General features: G+C 35.7%; 2 long non-coding RNA genes across 2 annotated transcripts; both read right to left on the bottom strand.

Moving 5' to 3' along the window:
* Positions 1-459: 459 nt before the first annotated feature.
* LOC102082218 (uncharacterized) lies at positions 460-4,211 on the bottom strand. The gene is made up of 7 exons (XR_002057852.2): positions 3,786-4,211; positions 3,197-3,240; positions 3,005-3,051; positions 2,648-2,692; positions 1,269-1,337; positions 990-1,061; positions 460-594 (listed from the first exon to the last, which is right to left on the bottom strand). It is a non-coding gene; the product is annotated as an uncharacterized LOC102082218 (long non-coding RNA).
* A 6,879-nt stretch (positions 4,212-11,090) lies between these two features.
* Positions 11,091-12,633, bottom strand: LOC112843592 (uncharacterized). Its single transcript, XR_003216025.1, has 2 exons — positions 12,581-12,633; positions 11,091-12,477 (listed from the first exon to the last, which is right to left on the bottom strand). It is a non-coding gene; the product is annotated as an uncharacterized LOC112843592 (long non-coding RNA).
* Positions 12,634-13,537: the final 904 nt, after the last annotated feature.

Here is a 13,537-nt window from a genome sequence, read left to right as displayed (position 1 = left end):
TATTTATATATTTTGAAATATATTTTAGCACATATATTTTTTGGCCATTTTTTGTATATTTTAAAATATATTTAAAAAATATATTTATAATATATTTTGAAATGTGTTTAACACATATATTTTTTGGCTGTTTTTTATATTTTGAAATATATTTATAAAATATATTTCAAAATACAATTTAAACTTATTTAAAATCATACAAAAATATATAAATTTAACCCTTCATATATTTCTAAGAAAACACATTCACATGTAACAGCTGAAAGAAATCTTTATTTGATGTTTAAAACATACATATAGCATATCAATCAAGCAAGAAATATTCATTTTATAATTTTATTCTCATTACATACTTAAACATTCTAAAAGAAACACACACACACATACACATATATGTGTGTGTGTGTATATATATATATATATACATATACATATGTGTGTGTATGTGTATATGTGTGTGTGATTGTATGAACATAAGTCAACATACTTAAAATGTAATTTCTTTTCCTTTTCCAGCAGTCTCAGTTCCCCCAACTTTCACTGCAATCCTCAAAGCCCCTCTGGACACATTGGGAAACCTCTTCCTTACCGCCACTTTAACAAACAAAAGTCACAGTTCTGTTACTTTTATCAGAGTTAAAATAAAAATATGATTTATGTTAGCTGGCTTCATTTAGCAAACAGATATTTCTGTTTATATAGATACAGATATTAATACAGATATATTTTACGCATAATTTTACCCCTTTTTTTTCCTAGATGGAAAGTCTATCCAGTTCACATTATAGTAATGCTAACACCCCTTTTGGTCGTCTCTCCTTACCCTCCAGCATTCATAAATCTGTTGACCTTCTTTGTCTGAGACCAACCACTACAATGCATCATCACCTATTTGTATTGGTAACTTACTTTGCAACCTATTTTAATGGTTGCAAAGTAAGTTACTTGTGCTGTATGCAATTTTAGATACACAGAAAGTCTTCACTTACTATATATGGCTGTCATAGTGTCCTTATGAAGGGCAGTTCTTCACTCTGCGCCGATGTCCGTTTTGCTCTGTCCTATAAAAAGAATGAACATTTGAGTGTTTGACTAGTTTTAGATTTCCTAAAATCTGATATTTGTACAACTAAACATTTGAACTACAATGATATGCTATTGAGAGATACTTTTATGGGTACTTTTTGGTAAAGAAACTGGTGACAGAGTTGTAGGCTTTTTAGAATACTATTAGCTAACCATTTGAACTGACTTTCAAAGCTGTTTACCTTTTAAATTGCTGTGGATCAAAACCTCCAGTGGGAAGGCGGCCATTAGAAGAACACGCACCATTGAACCTGAAAATAACAAAATCAAACAAAAAACAGAACATATATCAATATATAAGAGTCAGGTAGGGTAATAAATCTCTTCTGAAGCAATATAGTTCATTTTGGGTGAAAAACAAAACATTCCTCTAAAATATATATACTGACATCAGCAATCAACATCATGATTGTAATTATTTCCTTTTTAGTACATCTACTGCTCTGTGCATGTGTCAAGCACTACGACTGTATCTATGCATATAAATTCACCATATATATCCTGCAAAAATGTTTTTGTTATAGTCAAAAAAGGCAAACAAACAAAGGCATTCAATCAGAGGTGAGAAATTAATTGGGAATATCAATTATAGGTGAACTATTCTTTACCTACTAGCAATCATATTTGAATGTAAAATAAAATAAATAAATAATAATAAAAATAACATGATGTAATTAAAATGCACAACTTGCATTAAGGAAATCTGCATTTGTATCCACAGGCTAAAAGTAAAACAGTAAATGTGTTAGTAATAGTACAGGTATTTGTAAAAAAAAAAAAAAAGAGGCAGTAACTGTGACTCTTCTAGTCGGATGCTAAATGCAGAGATTTATATTTACAGTATAATACTGCATGTACAGGTAGCTGTGTTGTGAACTGTAACTGAATATTAGAGAATCTCAGAGAAATTAAATGTATTTATTTTTTGAATTTATCAATCATAAAACCGTCTGTTTTGAAGGCCTGTTACGATAACAACTTTTTGTTGGTCGGTATATTGCCCCATAAACAATTGCGACAAGTTATCTCATTGTCATTTTAAGACCATTTTATGTCTTTGAATGTATAATCATAATATAACACCATAATAATGCAAGATCTACACACTTTCAATTGACAAACCAACATCTAATTCTTAAAATATTTAGATCATGGAAATTAGGTATCAAAATATTAGATACCATAAAAACTTGAATAAATAGTAAATTTTATAACAAATAGAAAACAATGTTATTTAATGTTATTGTGTTGTTATTATTATATTTTATTTTTGTAAATATAATGGCAGATAAATTGCATCATCAACAATTATTGACGTCATGTACATGTATTGTGTGTTAAGTCGATATATCGATTATTGTGATAGGCCTACTGTTTTGGTATCATAACAAGCTTGTCAAACATGCATGACCACTAAGCAATGTCTAAGCAGTAGTATTGGTCTGAATGACAACAAACATAACTAGTGTTTTGGAAAATCTGTTAGAAAACAGTTATTTCAATAATTATGATTAGCATGTGACACAGACACTGCATAAAAACTACAACAACAAATACTTACTTTAGGAGGATGGGGGAGGGCAGCATGAGGTTGAGACTTCGACATCTGTAAGAAACAAATTCATGTATTACAAACAAGTCACTTAAAAATACATTAATGTGGCAGACTGTTCCCTGTTCAGATGCAGTGTATAAGGACAATCAGGGCTGTCACAACAATGGGGTGGGGCCAAGTGGCGGCAACCCTAGGTACAATGTGCAGGTATATATAATTACATATAATATATGTGAATAAAGCAAGAATCAGTTTAGGTTAGTCACTGTGCTGACTGATGCTTGCTAGGTTTATATGATTGCAAACTGCACAAAAACAACAACAGCAACAACATTAATGACAATGACAAACAAAATTACTTACATTTATGTAAATCTCACATCAGGAAGATCTGCATTCGATTTCATGGGCTGAAATAAATAGGCAGAAACATTACTGCTAAAAAAACAAAAAACAAAAACTCTAAAAAGCCTAAAAATGACTTAAAAAGCAAGGAAATGTGGAACATTGTAATTAGCGAACATTAATAAAGCATAACTGTGCTTTGTTTCTAACCTTGGTAAGTAAGTGCTCTGTAGCCAGAAGGACAGGTGGGATTTCTGTGAAAGCCAAATTAAATGTGAATAGGTTTTGATAGTTATTGTATATAACAAGTGTAAACAGTTTTATTTGTATTTTTTTCCCTTTCTGAGAAGGCAGAATAATAAGAAAAGGCAAAAGTACGTCACAATATAATTAATTAAGTTACATATTTTGATTACCAAATTATGGAAGCGTGGAGCTGCCACCCAGGCAAAAGAAAAATAGAGCTATATCACGTTATAACATGAAATGTTTATTGTTCTAACATTATGCCTTTCATGTTTGTATAATATAATATCACGTTATTACAATATACATAATTATCACGTTCGCACAATATTGTACGGACGTGATAATTATGTACATTGTTCGTACAATGTTGTTCAAACATGTTGTTCAAACATGAAAAGTATATTGTATAAACATGATAGTATATTGTTAGAACGATAAAGTTTTCACATTATAACGTGATATACTTATATTTCTCTTTTGCCTGGGTGGCAGCTCTACGCTTCCGTGCCAAATAAGCGAGAATAAAGTAATATTATATGAGAAAAGGCACCTGCTAGCTTGATGATGGAGGCTTCATAGACCGGCCACCCGCCTTTTGGCTTCTTGTCGCCACTCCACCAAATAAAGGTCCGTTTCCTCCATGCCGGCTAATTATTCATCCTCATCTCGTATATGTTCAGTTGGCAGAATTGAGAATTTTACATCTTCCAAACACTTAATTAACGCGAACATAATCGGCTTGTTTCTTCCCGTCTCCTGTATCCGGCCGTTCCTCTCACTGTCGGAATTCGCGCCTCAGAGACGTCGTTATTTTTCAAAAAAAAGAAAGAAAGAAAGAAAGAAAGAAAGAAACAGCAACGACTAATAAAGAGAGTTTTTGCACGTTCATTGCATATTTGTGGGAATGTTTAAATATTTAATTTTTATTAATTACTTTTCATTATATCTTTATTTTTTCAACCACCATGGCAATGCGCATGCGCATACTCTCCTGCACGCAAAGGGCTTTGGAGTTGACGTAATGCCGCAATGCATTGTGGGAGCGCAGTACCATCTTGGCAGGCCACGAATCAAAACAAGATTGCTACGAACCATTCTGAAACTAGCTCAAAAGAAAAATGACGGTATAGAGACAGATTGTGTCCAGATGCAAAGAGACGGTACTTGATTGTTGAAATGTGAACCCGTATGAAATATAGCCGTGGAGTAGAAACCCTGAAGACCAAACCGCTATTGACTTAGCATGATCTACTCTCATACCTTGTCTGTGGAGTCAGCGCATACACAGCGCACCAATTTCGCAGTTATAAATCTCTGGAGGCGCACATCCAATTCACCAAGGACTGGGTACAAGATTTGGCTATTTTTAAGCCTCCACGTTGTGAGTACGCCGTCATTCAAGCAAAGGTAAGTCAGCTCGAGTACTGCGAGTAAAATGCGTTTGATTCCCCCCGAACATTCAAATTAGTGCAAGCATAAATTCATTCATGAGGGGGAAATTACAGTGAGAACATGTAGAGGCTCTGTTAGAGGGATAACATAGTGAGTTCAGTGCATTGATGTGACATTGTCCTGAAGGATTTAGTTGTTCTTTATGGTTAAAGAAATTGCCCTAATTAATTCATATTTATTATAAATAATCCTAATTACACATCTTGCTTCCTTGTTTGTGTCCTGTGTCCTAAAAATACATTCTGTTTTAGTTTTATACATTGATTAATGACCTGCAGAATCTCCTTATCATATTAGGTGTCCATAATTGTCACTTAAAGTCGAACATTATGTTTTCTCCCTCTTGAAAGTGATTACATCCTTGCATTACATACTTTAGGTTCATTTTTTGCTGATAGGTTTCTAAAAAGAAACAGGCAGATTTAGAATATAACATGCAGCGTTCTATACATGGATACATAAAAACACTTTATTTGTTACATTTATGATAAATGGATTTGAAAGTAGATAAAACACATTTGTGTCGGCCTTGGCTTATTAAAGTTCTTGTCTTTGAATGAACTTTGTCTGTGTGTGTTTCAGGTTATGCACTCTTAAAGACTGAATTGCAGCATTGCAGCCACAGGTCATTGTGAGCATCACAGGGAAGGTTGAAGCCGCCCACTGCACGGCTGGAGTCCTGCAGCCATGTCGCTGCTCTTCTGTTTAATGTAGAAGCAACAGTGCGGATCTGTGGCACAAGGACTGTTACAGATGAACCTGCATACTGGGTTTTGCCTGGTAATATGACCAAGATGGTAAATGGACTGATTCTTATATAGCGCTTTTCTCCCGGAGTACTCAAAGCGCTCTATACAACATGCCTCATTCACCCATTCACACCCACTCATAAACTCAAGTGTAATTTACATTCACACACATTCATACTCCGATGAATGCATCGGAGGGCAACTTGGGGTTATTATCTTGCCCAAGGATATTTGGCATGCAGACTGGGGAAGCCAAGGATTGAACCACCAACCTTCCGATCAGTAAATGATCTGCTCTACCACCTGAGCCACAGCCACCGCCATTTGGTCAGATACAGCCAGAGGTTGGCCATAAGATAGACTTCTCCTCTTCAGCTGCCCAAAAAAAGGTTCTTGATCAAAACATAAACAGACCATTCGTTGTGACAGGTAAAAGAAGCCATCCTCAAAAAAGAAAAGTTCCACCTGCTACTGTGGAGGAGTTGGATCAACTGATGGGACAATATTTTTCCAAGCATAGTTCTGTTCTGAATAACCCATAATGTTTTAATTTAGGGGGCCATGTAAATACTTTGCATTTACTGAATATGTACTTACTAAGTACCACTGTTCAAAAGTTGAATAAAGAAACAAAGAAATGTTTGCCTATTTTTAATTAAAAGCACTTTGTAGAACATCAAATCAGTTACAATGTAGAATCAATGTCATGTATAGTTTACAAATGACAAAATGTTTACATAAAATCATGACAGCATTTAAATAATATCACCCACTACTAGCATTCTGTAATTTAATGTCTCTTTTGAAAACTTATCACTACATAAACAGCACAAGACTTAAGAGTATTTAACAAGAGCATTTTTCCCTGGTTTTACTACCACACTGGGGCACATGTTCACCAAAACGCAGCAAACCTTTGCCATCTTATCCAGGAGGGTCACCTTTTTACCCACACATGGAAGAAGTAATCTGATTGGCATGGTGGTGTGTAGCATGTAGTTTGAAGCAGGGATTTCGTAGTGCCCCATGTGTAGTGTTGGAACCCAGTCAGGATTTGTTTCATTCATTTCATAGGCTGGTTTGCTGCAATAATGCCAAATAATTAGCAACTCTATAAATAGAAGGTAGTTCTGCATGTTTGTTCTAAGTTTGTGGTATGATCTCAGAACGCATTGAAAATAAAACTAACAGGCTATAAAGAATAATATGAACTTATTTAGAACTTACCTGAATGAAAATACTGGAGCACACCAACAGATATCTGGGGATGGTAGAGAACTGAATATCAGCTCATCTCGCAGCTGCTATCCAGGCTAGACGCCTTGTTTTGGTAACATCCAACACATAAGCTCCCTCATGATGCTTCCAGGTGAGGAAACAATGAAAAGAGAGCCTGTTTTCAAGCTTATTCCTTTGCCGGTAGTGCAATCTAACATTACAACCGGCCACACAGCAAGCATTTGTTTGGCCTGCTAATATGGCGCCTCGACCAAAAATCTTGGCTACGCCCCATCCCGTAAGATCACGCTCCAGAGCCCTATTATCGTACGGATCTAGAAAGAAGACACTGCATTTTTAACTCTGAGGGAGAATGAGCCTATTTCCAAAAAAGTGGAGTGTGTTCCTTTAAGTACTATATTGTATATATTGTCAAAAACTAAAGTGTACATAGCAGTTGTTGTATCTTGTTTACTGTATCACTGACAGATAATTTCAAAGTCAATGAACGCTACATTATATTGAGATATTGTGTAATGTGAAATACTGTAAGCAAATGAATAAACAACCTAATTCGTGATAGGCCTTTGACTCTGTTTTGTTTGAATCCAACTGTTTTTTGCAGATGTGCATAAAACATGTTACTTTTAGTATTATTATCATCATCATTATTGCACTAAATACATTTTAAATAAAGGATACTTTGATATACATTCTACTGTAAGGTTGGAAATGTATTTTCTTCACCCTAAAATATGTTTTGAAATGTATTTTGGTTTGAAAGAAATATATTTTCAATTTCAAAAATATATTTTTTTGGAGCATCACAAATACAAAATATATTTGCCATATATTTGAAATATATTTTGGCCAGGAAAAATGTATTTTTTTACCGTATGGGTTGTTTCAATATTAACCAAGGGTTAACAAATAATTAAGAATCAATGTCAGGGTTTATCACTGATTCATTGATGTTCTACAAACAGTTGAAAGTATAAGTAAAATCCTGTTGATCATCACTTGCACTTGGTGTAAAAGTGACTAAAATGAGTGTCATAATTCAATGTTTTAACATTCATTAATCCACTGTCTTCTGCTTATCACAGGTCAAGAGGCAGGATACATACAGGACACCAATATCTTAAAGGCTAACACATGGAGTCAGATAATCTCTAATTCAGCTATCCATTCACATTGACAGCTAGATTTTATTTCAGTTTTGAGCATAAACGCTGTTTATTTTGCAATATGTATGAATCTCACAAAAGAACAACAACACTAATAACATATGATCTTAGAGAATATAATTGTAGATTAAACATAATATATAGTATTTTAAATGAGCTCAACCTTAAACACCTACAGCAGTAATAATCCTTTTAACAATGGCAGAGAACATTTTTTTCATAATAATTACTTTTCATTTTATTGATTTATGTAAAATTAGTGGGGTCTTTTCAAAATGACTTACTGGCACTTTTCCTAAAGCATTATTTTAAAAAATCCTCTACTACTCATCATAGTCAGGAAGGAGTAGGGATGGGTACCGGTGTCCGGTGTCATGATGGCACCGGTTCTGACATAAACGGTAGTAACCAGACCGAAAAGCAGCGCACATTTCGGTGCTTTAGTTCGGTGCTTTTTTTTTCCTGAGCCAATTCTAGCCAATCATTTTACGTTTCCGAGGATAGTAGGCGGGGCCAGGTACGTACGTTCTTTTAGAGCAGAGCTACAGATTAAAAATGCTCAAGGCGAAGCGGTCAAAAGTCTGGCTGTACTTCACAGCAAAAGATGCAAACTCAGCAGCCTGCAACAAGTGCTTTAAGCTGATACTGTGATACTGTCAAAGGAGGTAACACCTCAAATCTGATGAGACACCTGGCGACGCATAGCGTTTTTTTTTTAAAGCCGAGAAATGCGCCGTGTTTGATAGCTTGCTGCGAGACCTCACACCGTGCACATCTACTGCGAGTGTGGTGCCTGTTATCGGACCCGGAGTTAGCAACATCCCCCAAAAACCCGAAGAGGAGAGTCCTGGCCCCTAGCCCTGTCAGCGTAGCAGAAATGATGACGGATGATGATGGCAGCAGCAGCCGTTCTTCTCTGCGTGAGTAGCTTCATGTTGTTCGTGTGTAATTAACGTTGAGTAGGCTAACCACATTATTACATTAATGCATGTAAGGTGAACTAGCAAACACCGTCGTAGTTACATGCGGCTGTCTTCTTGTTTGATGGCAGATACTCCCTTCACCCTGGCCAAAAAGGCTAAAATGACCAAAGAAAAAGTGGAAAACAGTTAAACATGAGAGGTTTTTGGACAAAGTTTGTGTTTTTTCCATTGATTAAGCACTGCTTCCAGCCAAGAGTGATACCATATATGCCCTATAGCTGCAGAAAAGGCTAACATTGTTATCTTTTTACAAAAAAAACAGCTGAACATGAGAGGTTTTTGGACCAATTTTGTGTTCTCCATTCTTTAAGCACCGGTTTGAGCACCGTTTAAGCACCGGCACCGTTTCAAAAGTACTGGTTTGGCACCGGTATCGGATAAAACCTAAACGATACCCATCCCTAGGAAGGAGTTTAGAAAGGTGTAGAAGATATATATAAAAGACTAACACACAAGCAGCACAAAATGGTATGTTTTAATCTGGTCCAAACTGTCTTGAACACATCTAAGATTATTTTTAGGATGGCTTTAGATTGGAACAGGTAGTTTTGCATTTATCAGCCCTGATTCCTGTTATTACACTGGAACCACAACTTGTGTTTCCAGATAATCATCACATTACTTGAAGTTTGCTGTAATAGGTTATTAGCATCGAGCATGACTTTGATGTAGTTTTCACTTGTATATTTCTAAAGTAATATGGTCTCAAATTATATATATTTTAATCAATTTCTTAGCCACCCCCAAAACCCCATAACTCAGAGTATGAGTGTAAAATTTTGCATGACTTTGCATGTCTTCATTAACTATGCTAAACTCTGTTCATTCTTAGCAGACAGTAAACATATCATCAGTAAGTCAAAGACAATACAGTATATTAGCAAGACACATATCCATATTAAATGTTGCTGCATTGGCGGCTTATTTTTAAGCATAGTGAGAAGTTCAGCAACATTATCCATTTCTTTTCAGTCTCAGCTTAACTGAGCTCCTCTCCTTTATTCTAATGGCTATGTGCTTCCTGCTGCTCATCCACAACAGAGCCGAACATTCCATGTGATTTTCCCCTCTGCTTCCCTGCTGCGATCTCTCAAACCACCAAGCTATGTGACCACAGGGCTATTTCTTCCAGGGAAAATATCACAAATATGCACTTAGGTGGTCTGCAGCAGCAGGAAGAACAACTCAGTGTGCTAAATAAGGGCCCGATTATACCTGCAGCATTGGTCACTTGTGATGTCAGCAGGAACCTGCTGCACTTTTCTCCTGAATGATAGGAGTTGGCACCCAGACAAAACCTCCACATCAGCCGTGGTGCAGGAGGAAAAGAAGAAGTCCAGAAGCAAAGAATTTTATTCAACAAAGTCTTTGTAAACTGTTGTAACGTCTCTCTGTCTGTATGATCTGTGAATTTCTGAGCTTCTGTATTGATACACAGCGATCAGACATTTATAACCACTTAGAGGTGATGTGAATGATTATGTCTTCATCATGGCACCTGTTAGTGGGTGCAGTATATTAGAGAGCAAGTAAACATTTTTTTCTCAAAGTTGATGTGTTAGAAGCAGGAAAAATGGGTGCGTGTGCATCACTTACCTGGAGAACACACTGTTAAAAAAAACATCCTAAAAAAACAGTAATATTCCGGCAGCTGGGGCGCCAAAATAATACCGTAAAATAACAGAAAATAACTTTCCCATAAAAATACGGTTATTTTCAGTAATGAAAATACAGTTTGTTGCCCTAATGGATTTTGCCTTTTGCAAATGCTTTTAAACATTAACATTTTAATGCAATTTAGCAATATGAATAATAACACTTAAATTTACAGAAATATACAGTTAGTTATTTACACCAACTGTTATTTGATGTAAAAAAGTTGTTTATCCAATTATATTTGATGTAATACTACAGTATACAGCAATAAATAATTTGATTTCTCTTTCAAAACGTGTCAATAACTTGCCAAAAACTAGATATTGGATTTAAAATTACAATTTACTGTTGATTCTAGAAAATATCACATATAAATTTAGTTTCTAAGTGTAATCTAACATAGATTTCGTGAATATGTACTGGACTTCCAATTTGAATTAAGTGTGCTCCCTGTAAGATTGTTGGTTTTATCTGTAACAAAACATCCAAAGAACCCCTATTAAACAAAACCCCTGATTATAATTACATCAAGATTATGTTAATTCTTGATTATATGTTGTGTATGAACAGTTTTTACATGTTTATTTTACTTATAAGACATAAGACATGGTTTCAATCATTAACATGGATTTTATTGACAAAAAGATAACCCTTCCTGGAACAATCCAAGAACAACTAACACTTATGCATGAACAAAGGCACATAGAAAAAAAAAATCCAATTCAAACGCACATTTGAGCACAAAAGAAGGGGACACTGCCACCTCAAATGTTCATCTGCCTCACCACATCTGGAACAACGAAAAGGGGAATATTTGAGGCACATAACCTGCAGGTTTAGAAGTAGCTCTAGCTTTCTGAAAGTCTCACATTTAGGGCTGCTGCTGGCCATTTGCGTTCCCTTGGAGAAATTTGCAATGTAATTATATGCAAAGAACAACTAGAGTAAAACAAAAGCCTCATTGTTATGCTGATTATACTTAACTGACAAGTTAAGTCAGTCTATTACAATGAACTGAGATGAAGATAATACTTAAGACAATGCTACACCTATCGCAGGACAGAGTGACAGAGAAGCCTGTCAGCAGACAGTAACATACTAACTGGCTAGCACTAACGCTAGCTAAATGTGAATAGGATTTGCAGCCTATATTTCACTTTTCCCATATCAAGTGGGCCACCAGTGCTACTGAACAGCAGATTATGTTATCCTCTGGATAAAAATAAGAACTTTTTATGCTCTCCACTCGTAGTCTGCAATTTTGGTGATCAGTGTCAGAACCTTTGGATTGACTGCAAGGTTTTTCTTAGATGTGTTCCGCTCCACTTTGGGTTTATCTTAAGGCATCTGTCGAATGAAAAACAACAACTTCATTAAGAAACTGAGGACTGGACTGTATGTTTTTTTTACATTTGCAATGAATCTAAGTGTAGATTGAGCTTGCTTTTGAGTGCATGTTTGGACATACAGGTCATTGTGGAACAGAGAGGTGATGCAAAGATGTTTGGTTAACCTGTGAGTCTTGCAAATACTGTTTCAGGGTAGTGAAACATCTGTGAACACCTACTTCTCAAAGGTCTCTTTCTATAACTTGACATGAGCATGAATCAAGGATATTTCAGAGACAGCCATCTGAAACTCAAATATTAATTATTTGTTGATTTATCAATCTACAAATCATCTCAACACTCAAGCATTGCTCAGTCTTATGCGTTTTAGCTGCAAATGAAAGGAGATCTGATGATTTGATTTGGATTGCATTACTTTAGATTTCACTGTCTCATCATTCTTATGTTTCAATGCATAAAATTGACTGGTGCCACCTTACCGTTGCAAGAATTCCAAAGTTGCTGCTTGGGTTACTGGATAAGAAATGTTCATGCAGTAGTAAGAGCCAAACATCAGGATAAGTGCGTTGTTGAAGATAGTGATATGGCCATTCACAATGGCCTGATCCACAGATAACATGAAGTGCTCGGCTGTCAAAGTAGAGTTTCCTGTTGTGTACATGAACAAGAGACAAGGGGACAAAAAAACAAGTCCACACATGACTCAAACAACTAACTGCAATGTTACAACTGATGTATATCAGTTACATACACTGGCATGCAGTTTGGGCCCCCCGGTCAACTGCAAGGTGTCCAAACTTTTGCTGTGGGCCCTTTCCTTTTCTGTTTAAAAAAAATTTAAAAATATGAAAATGATTTTGTTTAAAATTAAATGTCATCTGTAACTTTATGCCCTTTGGAAATTATTTCATCTTCCACTTGCTTAACTGTTCATATGAACTAAAATCTTGACCATGGGTGCCCAAACATTTACATTAAAGCACCACAACTGCGATAGCCGTAATCTTTTGACATCCTTAAATGCAGCACAATACTCACCTTTACAGCTTACTGAATAAATTTAAGAACTCACGCCACTAATCTGCAGAGGAAGAAAAAAAACCTTATAAATCATGAAACCTGCCAAAATCCAAATACATGTCTGCAATGTACGTTTATATGTAGTCAAATAATTCGCCTCAGCTGCTTTAGTCTACTTCCACTCCACAAAATAAAATACTTGGCTTAGCCTTTATATGTCCGTTACATTTTACAGGGCAAAGCTAGCACAGTGGGCTACTTCCATTTCCCTCACTTCATCACGCAGCACATCTTGGTGCACACGAACACAGATCGCCTATTAGCAGGGGCGGATCTAGAGAAATTTTCTTAGGGTGGCATGAGGGTGGCAAAGAAATCAAATGGGGTGGCAAAATCAAAGCCTTTTTTTTTTCAAACACATATGCAGGTGGTTACATATAGTTATAATGATTCAAATGCAGTAAGTATACACGTTTTTCATATGAATATAGTCTATAACTTAATTATCGTCTGTAGCCCACATAATTACACACTTTAGCTACATAAAACATGTGAGTTTTGATGTTATGTACTGTATAGCCTGTATAATAAATAAATATGTAGCCCAATAAGTATAAAATCCAGAAAGCTACACAACATGGGGCGGTACATTTACAAACACAAGTCTAATTTAAGTTTCACACTGTTT

This window comes from Oreochromis niloticus, linkage group LG22 (genome assembly GCF_001858045.2).
Source record: "Oreochromis niloticus isolate F11D_XX linkage group LG22, O_niloticus_UMD_NMBU, whole genome shotgun sequence".
NCBI classification, from domain to species: Eukaryota; Metazoa; Chordata; class Actinopteri; order Cichliformes; family Cichlidae; genus Oreochromis; species Oreochromis niloticus.
This window is presented reverse-complemented; position numbering and strand designations above follow the sequence as displayed.